The sequence below is a fragment of the Suncus etruscus genome, chromosome 5, assembly GCF_024139225.1.
Source record: "Suncus etruscus isolate mSunEtr1 chromosome 5, mSunEtr1.pri.cur, whole genome shotgun sequence".
Taxonomy (NCBI): domain Eukaryota; kingdom Metazoa; phylum Chordata; class Mammalia; order Eulipotyphla; family Soricidae; genus Suncus; species Suncus etruscus.
Genome location: NC_064852.1, coordinates 88,990,569 through 89,003,663, shown reverse-complemented (window position 1 = coordinate 89,003,663; position 13,095 = coordinate 88,990,569). Strand labels below are relative to the sequence as shown.

Genomic DNA, 13,095 nt, shown 5'->3' with positions numbered 1-13,095 from the left:
AGCGTTGTAAAGGGCACATAGTAAATTAGTCAACAGCTGTTTGTTTAGAGAGAATAAATATAGGGATATAAAAGGAGGGATATTATCATGGGAAGTGATGTAACAACATTTCAAAAACTTAAAGTATGAAAAACGTAAACTTTATACTTTACTTTCTTGACAGGATCCCTACCCATAGATACCTTGGATCTAACTTAGTGCCTTGGGCAGACTGAGTATGTTACTCTATCACTTGAGCTATCTCCTGACCCTTGTAACATTTTTGTTTCAAACATATTTGTCATTCTTGCTCTAAATAAAGCATTTGGATAGAAAAGTAAATATTTTAAAATCATGATTTTATAACTATGTAATCACATGCATTTTATTAGAACTCTCTGTAAATGACAGAAACCCCATACTTGGGTCAGAGCGATAGAGTACAGCAGGTAGGGCACAGACTCGAGTTCAATTACCGGCATCCCATATGTTTCCCCTAGCACCATCAGCAAAAAAAAAACAAAAATAAACCTCACAATTCTTTTGGTTTTACTTCAAAACAAAAGATTTTTTAAATCTTTTTAAAGATTTAAAGTAAGCCAGGGCTTACTTCTGGCTCTGAGCTCAGAGATCACTCCTGGCGGGGATTTGGGGAATATATGAGAAGCAAAGCAACAACGTACTTGCTGTATTATATAGTTCTAGTACCCACTACTTAAATCTAGTAAATAAAACATTTGTTTTTATTTAGAAAACTATAAAGTTTCATTTCTGAACAGGTTTCAGCACATCTATATCTGATTTGGGGCTAAATAGATAGTTCAGAATAGTCCCTGCCTTGTCTCTGCTATGAATTTGGTTCAAATCAATTCCCTGAGCACCAACACAAGGCATTCTTTTTTCTTTATCTTTTTAACCCAGGCTGTAAGGTGTCTTTTTATACTAGTCATCTCATTCTTGAGCAAAGAGCCAGAAACCATTTCTGAGCACTATCAGATATGGCTTCAAATAAAATTAAAATAAATATTAAAAAAAAAAAGTAAAATAAACACTTGATTTGGTTGAGCAATATCTTTTGTTTGTTTGTTTTGGGGCCATACCCAGCAATGCTCAGAGGTTACTCCTGGCTATTTGCTCAGAAATAACTCCTGGCAGGCATGGGGGACCATATGGGATGCCAGGATTCAAACTAACCACCTTAGGTTTTGGGTCAGCTGCTTGCAAGGCAAACGCCACTGTGCTATCTCTCTGGCCTGGTTGAGCAATATCTTAAAACGGATTAGATTAAGTGCAAAATAAATAAATAAGTTCTTTTCTTACTTAGACCAGAAGTCCCCAAACTTTTTTGACCTTTTCAGAAAAAGTTATTCAGAACTTCCTTGGAAATCTACCTTCTTTAAAGCAGCATAGCAAAAATGTTACCCAACTGTGCTTGAGGTCACTGCCTCCTCTTCTAGCACAGCCCCATAGGAGTGACCCCTGAGCACAGAGCCAGGAGTAAGCCCTGAACATCTTGGGTTGTTAAAAGCTAGAAGGGAATGTAAGCTTGGAACTAAGTGCTGTTTTCCTTCTGTAAACCCTGGCTTTGCTTTAGACATAGACAGCCATGACCGGTCTCACATATGTGGCAGAAAAGACTAGGCCCAGAAGAACAACCAGTCTCTGGAACCTGACCTTGCAAGCACATACCAGGTCCAGATGGCCGACCACAAAGTGCAGAATGGCCTCAGATAGATAACAGAAGAACATAAAAACTGAATACTATGCCTTGGGGTCTGCAAAGATAAGATTTCCCTTTTGCTAAATATACAGCCAAACATATGTATTTGTCTGATGCAGTATAATGGAACCAATAGTTTCAAAGGTGGAAACCCCTAGACTCCCTTTAAAAATTACTATTGTTGGGATTGTTGCCTAGCATTGTGGTATTAATAAACTCCTATGTCTATTGCAGTGCTGTTTGTCTCCTGTGGTCTCTGAGGTATGGATCTCAGATCTGAATCTTAAGGGTGTAGTTTAAAGCACACACACACACACACACACACACACACACACACACACAAATCCAGAAGCTGCTGAGTGTTTTAGGTCTTAATGAGGAACCACACTCGGTGACCTTTGTCTTGGGTGCCCTATTTTACTTCTTCCAGAGCCCCTTACTTCCAGAGATGCCCTTTAGGCTTCTTCTTGTTTTTTTTTTATTTTTTGTTTTGTTTTGTTTTGTTTTGGGGCCACACTCAAAGAAGGCACTCAGGGTTAGTCCTAGCTCTGTGATCAGAAATTGCTCCTGGCAGCCTCAGGGACCTTATGAAATGCCAGGAATTGAATCTGAGTGGCCGGGAGTAAAGCAAACACCCAATCTGCCCAATCCACTGTGCTTTTGCTCCAGCTCCCTAGGCCTCTCTTGAGGAGCAGGATTCCAGTGCAGCACTTACCCCATGCAATCATCCTCACTCTCACCCTGATGCCCTGACTCACAGGTTTCCACTCATTCACACCACAGGAGGCTCTTCTCTCCTTACAGATCTAAAACTTGTTTCTTTTGCTTCTTTCTCATAATTTTTTTCTTGATTGCACCCAACTCAAGGGGCGATATTGTTGATGATTTGATCTGAACCAAGACAGTGAATTAAACCAAGTTTATGTTGTACACATTTAATATGTGTTTAAAGGAAGGCCATGCCCAGAAATATGAAGTTGAAAGTCTGATCATTGGCAACATTTCATACATCCATGTGTTATTCCAGCTGCTGCTTCTGGAACCTCCAGCTTTGCAACCATGTGTGTTCTCTCTCTCATCATATCAACAAAGGGAGAGAAAGGGTCAAATGAATAAATAGGAATAAAATAAACCACAGCCATGTTCCTGTTTCTTTCCCATGACACTAGATTAAGGTTCCCAGTCTTCTCTCTCTTTCATTATATTCTTTTATGTGGCTAATCCAATGATAAGATCTCAAAGTTAATTTGGGAACAAAATTTTCTGAAACCTCAAAAGAATCTAAACTTTCTAAACTTTGGACCTTTAGCCAGAAATTTCTTTTCTTTGATTTTTAGGCCACACCCAGTGGTGCTCAGGCTCTGTATTCAGGGGTCAGTCCTGGTGGGACTAAAGGGACTACAACAGGTGCAAGGAATGAAACCCAGGTAGGTACACTGAAAGGTAAATAAATGCCCTACCCACTGTACTATCTCTCTCATCTGTTAGCCCAAAATATCAAGGTATGTTACCTAAAGTAAACAAATGTAAAAGTTGGGATGAAAAGGGGGAAAGAAAACTATCCATTAGGTCAGAGTGAAGTAGTTTGTGGAAAACTAGATTAAAACTAAAAATGTAGTTTAAGTGAAAAGAAGAGGTAGATTAGAAGTAACAAGAGGCTATGGGGAATGGTCCTGGGTGGTGCAGAAGGCTAGTAAGTAGCTTTGTACATCAAAACTATATACAATGCTATTGTAACCATTTTACTTAAACTAAAAAAAAATTAAAAAGGAAAAAAAGGAAGTATTTTTAAATTAACAATAATAATAATAATAACAACAACAATAATAAAAGGGGCCAGAGTGATAGCACAGCAGGTAGGGTGTTTGCCTTGCATGCAGCCAACCCAAGTTCTATCCCTGGCATCTCAAGCCTGCCAGGAGTCATTTCTTTTCTTTTTCCTTTTCTTTTCTCTATCTTTTTTTGTTTGTTTGTTTTTGGCCACACCTGATGGTGCACAGGGGATACTCCTGGCTCTATGCTCAGAAGTCACTCCTGGCAGGTTCAGGGGACCATATGGGATGCCAGGGATCAAACCCAGGACAGATGTGTGCAAGGCAAATGCCCGACCTGCAGTGCTATCATTTGGACCCTCCAGTAGTCATTTCTGAGCAGAGTCCAGAGTAATCCCTGAGCAACACTGGGTGTGGCCCCAAAACCAAAAAGTAAGGATAATAATAAAAGACTAAACATAAAATTTAATTAAAACAATTTATATTTTATCTAATAATGTGTCAAAAATTTATACACAAAAAATTTATACACAAATGTTTCTCTGTAAGAGGGTGGAAAAAATATCTGTGCATGCTGGAAAATGGTCCTGGGCTGGATTAAAGGAGCTGCACTCTTCACACTGTCCATCATGCAGGCAAGTGCCCTACCCACTCTACTATTGCTCCAGCCCAAAACATCAAATTTTAACTTGGACTTTGCCGTGTTTAACTATCAGATTTTGTTTGAACTACTTTGTTCACACTTGAAGACAATATTGACCAAGTCAAAGAAAAATCTAAGTGATTACAAAGCTCCTTTACTGAACATTAGAGAAATTAAAGTTTGATGCTTTGTAGTTGTTTTTCCCCAACCCATTGCCTACAGGCCAATTTGGATGCCTTTGGTTTTGATTTGGGGGCACACCCGGTAGTGTTCAGGAGTCACCCCTGGCTCTGCCCTCACAAATGACTCCTGGCAGGCTTGGGGGGTCATATGAGATGCCAGGGATAGAACCCAGGTGGGCCACATGCAAGGCAAACACCCTACCTGCTGTACTATCACTCCCAGTCCCCACAATTTGGTTTTTTTTTTTCTTTTGGTTACTAAAGTCTGAAAACTATCTCAAAAGTTGTTTCCTGTTCTCATTTGTTCTAACATTTGTCTCATCATTCCTGCCAATTCTCTTTCTTCCTCTGTCCTATTCTCCTCTCATATCAACATAAAGGTTGCAGAAGTGAAATATTAATATAGATTTGTAAACTTCACGAAGAAAACAAAAGGAATTTGGGTCTGATTTATTAGTTACCATCTACTGAAAATTGGTTGGATTTTATAAGAACTTTTTACTATAAGCATTGTAAATATGGGGCTTGGCAAGTTGTTCAGTGGTAGAGCACCTGCCCTCCATGTTCAGGGCCCTGATTTCAACTTCCCATATGGGTAAAAGGAGGGGGGACAATAAACCTTCATGACCAATACCTGTTTTTCATTTGGAAGGTTCTTAGGGCCTACTCTTGGCTCCGTGCTTGGGGGTTTCTCCTGGAAGTGCTTGCTCGGGGTCCTATGCAGTGAGACAGGTCAAGGCCAGGATCCCCGCATATACAGCATGCCATGCACTCAATCTATTTTTCTCAGCACCCTAACACCTAGCTTTATGGGGATTTGGAGACTCGTTTTATTGCCTCTTTTTTCTTTTTTTTTTTTTGTTTTTTTTTTTGTTTTGTTTTTTGTTTTTTGGTTTTTTTTTGTTTTTGTTTTTGGGGCTATATGTGTAGCAGTGCTCAGGTCTTATTCCTGGTTCTGCACTCAGGAATTACTCCTGTCAGTGCATGGGGGACCATATGGGATGCTAGAAATAAAACCCGGGTCTGCTGTGTGCAAAATAAGTGCCTTTTTTACCCTCTGTACTACCTATCACCCTGGATTTCCCCCCCCCCCAAAACTAACTTTAATTTTCATGTCCTTCTTTTACAATTCTTTTTCTTGGAGTTTTGGTTGGATTAGAAAGGGGATTGGAGGGGAGGCATACCAGGCTGTTCTCAAGATTTACTCCTGGCACCTTGCTGAGGGATCACTCCTGGGGTTGCTGGGGAATATATGCTATGCTGGAGAGTCTAGGGGTGGGGTCAGCTTCAAGCAAAGCAAGTACTAACCTTCTGAACTATCTGCAGGCCTGCTTAAAGAATTTGAACCAAAGTCTAGCATCATAACAGTTTAATAGTATTTACTTTTATGTTCTGCTTTTTTAAGTTTTACTATAGAAAAAGTGGGGAGGAAAACTGGACTGGGGAGGATAGTTCAAAGGTTCGATTAGTCCACAGATGTTACATGCAAAATGCCTGGCTTCATAGGCCAGAGAGTGCTGGTAAGTTACTTGTCTTAAACATGTGACTGAGTTCAATCCCCAGCACCCTATATTGTCCCCCAAGTCAACAAGGAGTCCATACCTGAGCACCTCCAGGTATGGGCCAAAAACCAAATAAAGAAGAAAAGTTTGGGGGTTGGGGGAGAATGCCTGGATTCAGTCAATCCCTGGTCTACTTGATTCTCAGAACAACATGCCAAAAGTAGTCCCTGGGAACCACCAGGTGTGACCCAAACAAACAAAAACTAACCAATATCTTAATTGTGTCCTCACAAAGTGTTTTTAATAAAATGTTATTTGTCATGTATATTTATTCCTTTCATAAATTGTTGTTTAAAGTTCTTTGAAGCCAGCCAGTGATTTTAATTTAAGCAGAACTTTTTATGAGTCCTAAATTATGATTTAAGTAATAAACTGTTCTCCAGTAAAATCAAATTCATGAATTTTACTCCCAGGCCAATGAAACTTTACAGATCACATACTTGAATATGAAATGAGGTCTTAGATGATCTATCACTGAGCTTAATTCACATTCTGCCTTTATACTTCAAAATTCAATATTACCCTTAAGGGAATGATTATCTCAGTTTTCACCTTTGTGTAAATCGCCCTATAGTCTGACTATTCAGTTTACTCTTAAGCATATAACTTATCCTAAAGACAACTTTCTACCAGACATGGTTCCTTTTCTTTTTTTCTTTTTTCTTTTTTCTTTTTTTTTTTTTTTTTTTTTTGGATTTTGGTTTTTGGGTCACACCAGGCAGTGCTCAAGGGCTACTCCTGGCTCTATGCTCAGAAATAGCCCCCAGCAGGCTCGGGGGACCATATGGGATGCCGGGATTCGAACCACTGTCCTCCGGCATGCAAGGCAAATGCCTTGCCACTTTGCTATCTCTCCGGCCCCCATGGTTCCTTTTCTTAAAACTTTGTTTGTTTGGGGGCTGGAGCAGTGGCATAAGCGGTAAGGCCTTACATGAGCTAACCTAGGAAGGACCAAGGTTCGATCCCATGGTGTCTCATATAGTCCCCCAAGCTAGGAGAGATTTCTGAGTGCATAGCCAGGAGTAACCCCCAAGCGTTGCCAGGTGTGGCCAAAAAAAGCCAAAAAATTTTTGTTTGTTTGTTAGTTTTCTGGACCATGCCCACTGCTTCTCAGGGTTTACTCCTGGATCTACACTCAACCCTGGAGGTCTCAGGGGACTATATGGGATGCTTGGGAATCCAACTTAGGTTGGACATGTGCAAGGCAAGTGCCCTACCTGCTGTATTATCTCTTCAGTCCCCAGAAATGGTCCCTTTTATTAATAACATTCAGATAGTCTACTGATAATTTTTTTGAAGACACAGTTAAATCAGCTTTGTTTTGTATTGTTCTTATTCTAAGAAAATTATGATTAAATGTGTTTTATATATTAACCTGTTTCAGAGGTGAGCTGTAGGGAGTCCATATCCCCTTGGGTTCTGTTAAGAAATGTATAGGAATATGGGCAGGAGAGATAGCACAGCAGTAGGGTGTTTGCCTTGCATATGGCCAACCCAGGAGATGGTTTAATTCCCGGCATCCAGTATGACCCTCCAAGCCTGCCATGGGCGATTTCTGAGCACAGAGCCAGGAGTAACCCCTGATCACTACCAGGAGTGACCCAAAAACAAAAACAAAAACAAATGTATAAGAACAGTGAGCTCATTGAAGGTGCCCCTTGGAATTGGCTTGTCCTCATGCAGGTTTTTGTTTGGGGGCCACACCCTGTAATACTCAGAGCTTTGTCCTGTTTCAGTGCTCAGGGATTTCTCGGGTAATGCTCTATGTTTGGAGGACTATTTGCTGTGCCAGGGTCAGCTACATGCAAGACAACTGCCCTATCTGCTGTACTATCTCTTCTACTCCTCCACTCGAGTTTGAAACTCACCAGCAGTATCTGTGTTACCTCTATCAATTACCCATAACCCAGATTTTAAAACACCACCCAAGGACCAGAGAGGTGGTTCCATAGGCTGAGTGTTTGCTTTGTTTTCTGGACCTCCATGCTCTGTGTTCCATTCCCATGCACTGCATGGTCCCCACAGCACCACTGGAAGTGTCTTGAGCACCCAGCTAGAAGTAACCCCCAATTTTTTTCAGGTAATCCCCAAATCAAATAACTAGTGTTATCCAAAAGTTTCTTTTCTTTTTTCTTTTTTTGTTTTGTTTTGTTTTGTTTTGGGGCCACACCCAGTAATGCTCAGGGGTTACTCGTGGCTATGCGCTCAGATGTCGCTCCTGGCTTGGGGGACCATATGGGACTCCAGGGGATCGAACCGCAGTCCATCCTAGGCTAGCGCTGGCAGGCAGACACCTTACTTCTAGCGCCACCACGCCGGGCCCTATCCAAAAGTTTCATTGGGCTGGAGTGATAGTACAGAGGGTAAGATGTTTCCCTACACATGGTCACCCAGCTTCCATTCCCAATATCCTATATAACTCCAAAACCCACCAGGATTCCTGAGCTCAGAATCAGGAATAAGCTCTGAGCATCAACGGGTGTGTCCTCACTACCACTAAAAAAAAAAAAAGTTTCAGGGCCAAAGAGATAGCACAGCGGTAAACCGTTTGCCTTAGACACAGAAAAGTGGTGGTTCAAATCCCGGCATCCCATATGCCCCCCCCCCAAGCCTGCCAGGAGCAATTTAGCGTAGAGCCAGGAGTAACCCCTGAACACTGCCAAGTGTGACCCCCTGTTGCAAATCAGCTCCTGATGAGGTTGACTGATGGAGGGGTGGAGGATGAGGCCTTTCTCCTCCAGCTCAGACCACGTGTTTGTTACCCTGTTCAGCCGGCGGTTCTGAGGTGAACGCGGTGGGAAGAAAGCCAACAGGCAGTCAGGCTTCCGAAGAAAACAGCTCTTTATTCCATGAAGAGGCCAAAGCCAAAAGGCCTAAGAATAGGCCCCAGGAAAAAAGCCCCTTACCTTCCACAGACCCTTGCTTTTATGCCTCAGAATCAGGTACCACCCAATGGTGGGATCAGATACCACCCAATGGTGGGAGCAGAATCAGGTACCACCCTAGGGGGGGAGCAGAATGCCAGGTCACACCCTAGGGTAGGGCACAATCACCGATCAGGGTAGGGTCAGTAACATAATAATCCCATAAAAATGTTTACATACAAAACAACCCCCCCAAAAAAAAACAAAAAAAATAAACTTCAAAAAAATGTTTTATTTATATCATGTACTCTTCAATTATTTTTTCAAATTATTTCCCTATACCTGAAACTGGGGCTGGGGACATGGTTCAATGGTAGATCATTTACCTTACATGTGAGGTGCCCTGGCCTCAATTCCTGACTGCAACCAAACAGAAATAGCCACCACCAATAAAAATTTTTACAAAATTGAAATACAAGGGTCTATTTTTATATATTTTCTTCCTCTCCTAACTAAGTTATGACAGAGATGACTTAAAACCCTTTCAGTGTTAGCAATGCTTTGCAGAACACTGATCAAACAAATAAAAAAGAATACTGTTGGGTTCTGGCTTTCCAAAGGGCTGCCCAGGGAAGAGGCAGATGGTGAAAAGACTGGGATGTTCACACCACAGGGGAGAAAACTAGATCAATAGAAACTAGAGCATGAGGATCTATCATTGACCTCTGCCTTGCAGTCATTGACTGAACAGTCAGGTGACCCCAAAATTAGGGGACTGGGGGGAATTTAAGTTCTTTCATCTTTTTTTTTTTTTTTTGATTATTTGTTTGTTGTGCTCAGAGCTATCCCTGGCTCTGATCTTAGGGACACTCCTAAGAGTACAGTGCCAGGAATGGAACAAGGGACAACCAAGTGCCCTACCTACTGTTCTATCTCTGGCTCAGAACCTGTGCCCTTTAATGGTGTCCATACATGTCTCAAAATGGGGGGAGAGAAGCCGAAATTCAGAACAATGGTACAGCAGCATCAGGAAGTCAATATAGCAAAGTAAAAATTGGTTGATACTAGGCAGCAGAACCTCACACAAGAAGAGGGTGTCATTTTGTTTTTGCCTATAACAAACCAACCTACTGAGCAGGGAGGAACTGTGCTGAGACATCTCTGAACTAGTCTAATCAAAAGATTTGAAAGCAGGAAAAGTGTGTTTTATTTTCTCCGAAAATACATTCCCTTGAATTCTGAAAACAACCTGATGTGTTAGCTACAGACATGTAGGGGACCTGCATGTTTGTGTGCCATCCTTGCACAGGGGCCATGCTAATCTCTGTATTGTTCCAATTTTAGTATATGTACTGCTGTAGTGAGCATGACCTACAGGTTTGGATGTGTTTTCCGGGCTGTTGAACCAGGAATTGAGGGATCATGTGAGCGACCGAGCACCCACATGTTTAATGGAACTCTGAATGGATTTTCCACCGTCTGATTCAAGCCACAAAAGTTTGCTTAGCCCTGAGCCAAAAGAACCCTGCAAATAAATTTAGCTCACCACAGAGAATCTGGCTTAACTAGATTCCTTAAATCTTTCCATGGAACCTGTTTTTGTAACTGCTCTCATACAACGCAATTATAGATAGGTTTTTGTAAGGTTTAAACTGTAAGATCTATTAAGGATTTGCTTCCCCTCCCCCCATCCTGCCAGGTTTCTCCTTATCCTTCCCGCCATCAAAATGTGTCTGCTCCCATTGGTTAAAATCGTTGTACCTGTACAAATCTGATTGGTTTAAGTTTCAATCCTATGTTTTTGCTCCTCCCACTGAAGCAGGGCATAAAAACTCTGCTTGCTCCCTCAATAAACCTCTTGACAGGAATTCAGCTTGAGCGTTTTATTAACTTCTACGGCTTAATTTTCTAGGTGTTCACAAAAGAGCTTAACACTTGCGAATTATTTGTATTCGCCTTCTACCTTCTGTCCTGGTTGAGAGAAAGCTGCTGGCCGGAGATCTCTCCCATTAAAGGGCAAAAGCGGAGGCGAGTACAGGATCACATCCCCAGATCTGATCATAAGAAAACCACAGAATTGCCTATCTTACCTTGGGTAGATGAAGACAATTGAATTAACTGAGAGAGTGGGGGTAAAGGGCACTGTCTATAGGCAATCAAAAGCTTTATTGGGCAGCGAACATTTTTTGTGTGATATGATTTATGCAATCTAGTCAAGGCATTGATTATTGACATTCAATAGCTGACAGTGCAGAGTTTATTTTGAATAGAGAATTGCCAATGCAGTTTGGTGTGTAGATGTTCAAAATTATCTGAATTACATGTTAGAGTTGACTAGGTTACAATTAGAGTCTTAATTTGAGCTGTATATTACAGAGTATGAATAGAGCAAAGGGATGGAGCATGCCTGAGGCCCCAATTTGATTTCTGAGTGAGAGCTACACCCAGCTAATCTGGGGAGACCCCTCAGTGAGAAAAATTTTAAAAGCATGTTGTCAAATGCCTGCTTTCTTTCTCTTATGGATAAGGAACAAGGAAAGATTTCAGAATTTAATCAGTCTCCCTATCTAATTTCTTCAAGAGAACCCTTAGAAAACATTAATTCCTTTGGCATGAAACAATTTCACATATATTTTGATTACAATTTTTGCCATTTTGCTCTTCAGTCTGAGAGATTCATGTGGGAAAAGAGCTAACGGCTTATTTTATACCTCTTAACTCACACATCTAATTAGATGAGCAAAACACAATTAGCATCTAAATTTCATACCGCATTGGAATGGAAAAAATATATATCTTTACTAAAAGTCAATTCTGTCTTAGGAAATGAATGGCCTGTTAATTGAAAGGACCACATGGAGAAGATTTGAAAGCACGCAGTAAGCCAGTGAGGCTTATTCAAGGTCACTAGAAGAGAAAGCCCTATACAGGAGCCTGCTTCACTAGCATAGCCAGCTAATTCACCCTCCATATGGAGAAAATTCACTGCCAAACTCCTCATTAATGAGGAAATTTAATATTACTGCTTAAATTTTGGCCTCAATTTCAGAAAATGAAGGTTTCCATGAAATAGCAATTGTCTTCCTCCAGCAGCATAAATTCTTGCTAATCTTTTGTTTCTGCTGTTGCACCATTCTTACTAGAGAGGGTGTAGTTTGCTTTCAAAACTAATTCTTTTGTTTTGGGGCCACACACAGTGATGCTCAGGGGTACTCCAAGAAATTACTCCTGGAGGTGCTTGAAGGACTTATGGGATGCCCAGGATAGGACCCAGGTTGACTACATTGCAAGGCACGCCCCAACCACTGTATATCACTCTGGCCCCTCACAGCTTACTCTATTAACTGGTCATCTTCAATAAGTTACTTAGTTTCTTGGAACCATATTGCCCCAAAGTCTCTAAAAAAGAGAAATTAAAGATGACCATAAAAGGATTAATTGAGAGGGTGGAGAGATAGCACAGTGGTAAGGAGTTTGCCTTGCACGTAGCCAATACAGGACTGATGGTGATTCGAATATTAGAATCCCTATGGTCCCCGAGCCTGCCAGGAGAGATTTCTTTTTTTTTTTTTTTAATCTCTCTTTTGGGCCACACCCAATGACGCTCAGGAGTTATTCCTGGCTATGCGCTCAGAAATCGCTCCTGGCTTGGGGAACCATATGAGCCAGGGGATTGAGTTGAGGTCAGTCCTGGATCAACCGTGTGCAAGGCAAAGGCCCTACTGCTTGCGCCACCACTCTAGCTCTTAGGAGCAATTTCTGGGCACAGAGCCAATAGTAACCCCTGAGCACCACTGGGTGTGACCCAAGAACCAAAAACAAAACAAAACAAAACAAAAAAAACAACAAAAAAAAACAGGATTAATTGAAACAACATAAGTAAGCACTTTCAGTTTCTTGTGGACTCTTCATTTATCTTGTAAATATCGGTGGAAATGAGCCTATTTATTTCTACGTGTGATCTTTGTTTACTAAAAACACAAGCTCACAGTACAGGAAATAGCATTGCTCTAATGACGAACTTGACAGAGCGACGGAATAAAGAAATTGCTGGATAGTTTTTCTCAGGGTATTAACTCATTCTAATGAAACAGATTCTCATAGAACTCAGGAAGATTTTTGTTATTTCAGCCACAACAACCTTGCACAGTGCTGCTTTAAATTCATGTTTGGGGTTTCTCACTCCCAGTAGTGGTAAGCAGTCCATGTAGTACTAGGCATTAAACGCTTTGCGCAAAGCATGCAGTCTAGCCCTGGAAGCTATCTCTCCAGTCCCCAAAGCAGGAATTTTTAAAAATGTAGATCTATATTTAAACATTTTTAACTATTTAGAAAATAGTAAAATTCTGACTTTATGAACACTTATTTAAAAC

The 13,095-nt window shown here is 41.1% G+C and overlaps 1 non-coding gene across 1 annotated transcript; it reads right to left on the bottom strand.

Annotated features, from left to right (window-relative positions):
* Nucleotides 1-9,987: 9,987 nt before the first annotated feature.
* On the bottom strand, nucleotides 9,988-10,090 carry LOC126009869 (U6 spliceosomal RNA). The gene has a single exon (XR_007496047.1). It is a non-coding gene; the product is annotated as a U6 spliceosomal RNA (small nuclear RNA).
* Between the last annotated feature and the right edge of the window lie 3,005 nt (nucleotides 10,091-13,095).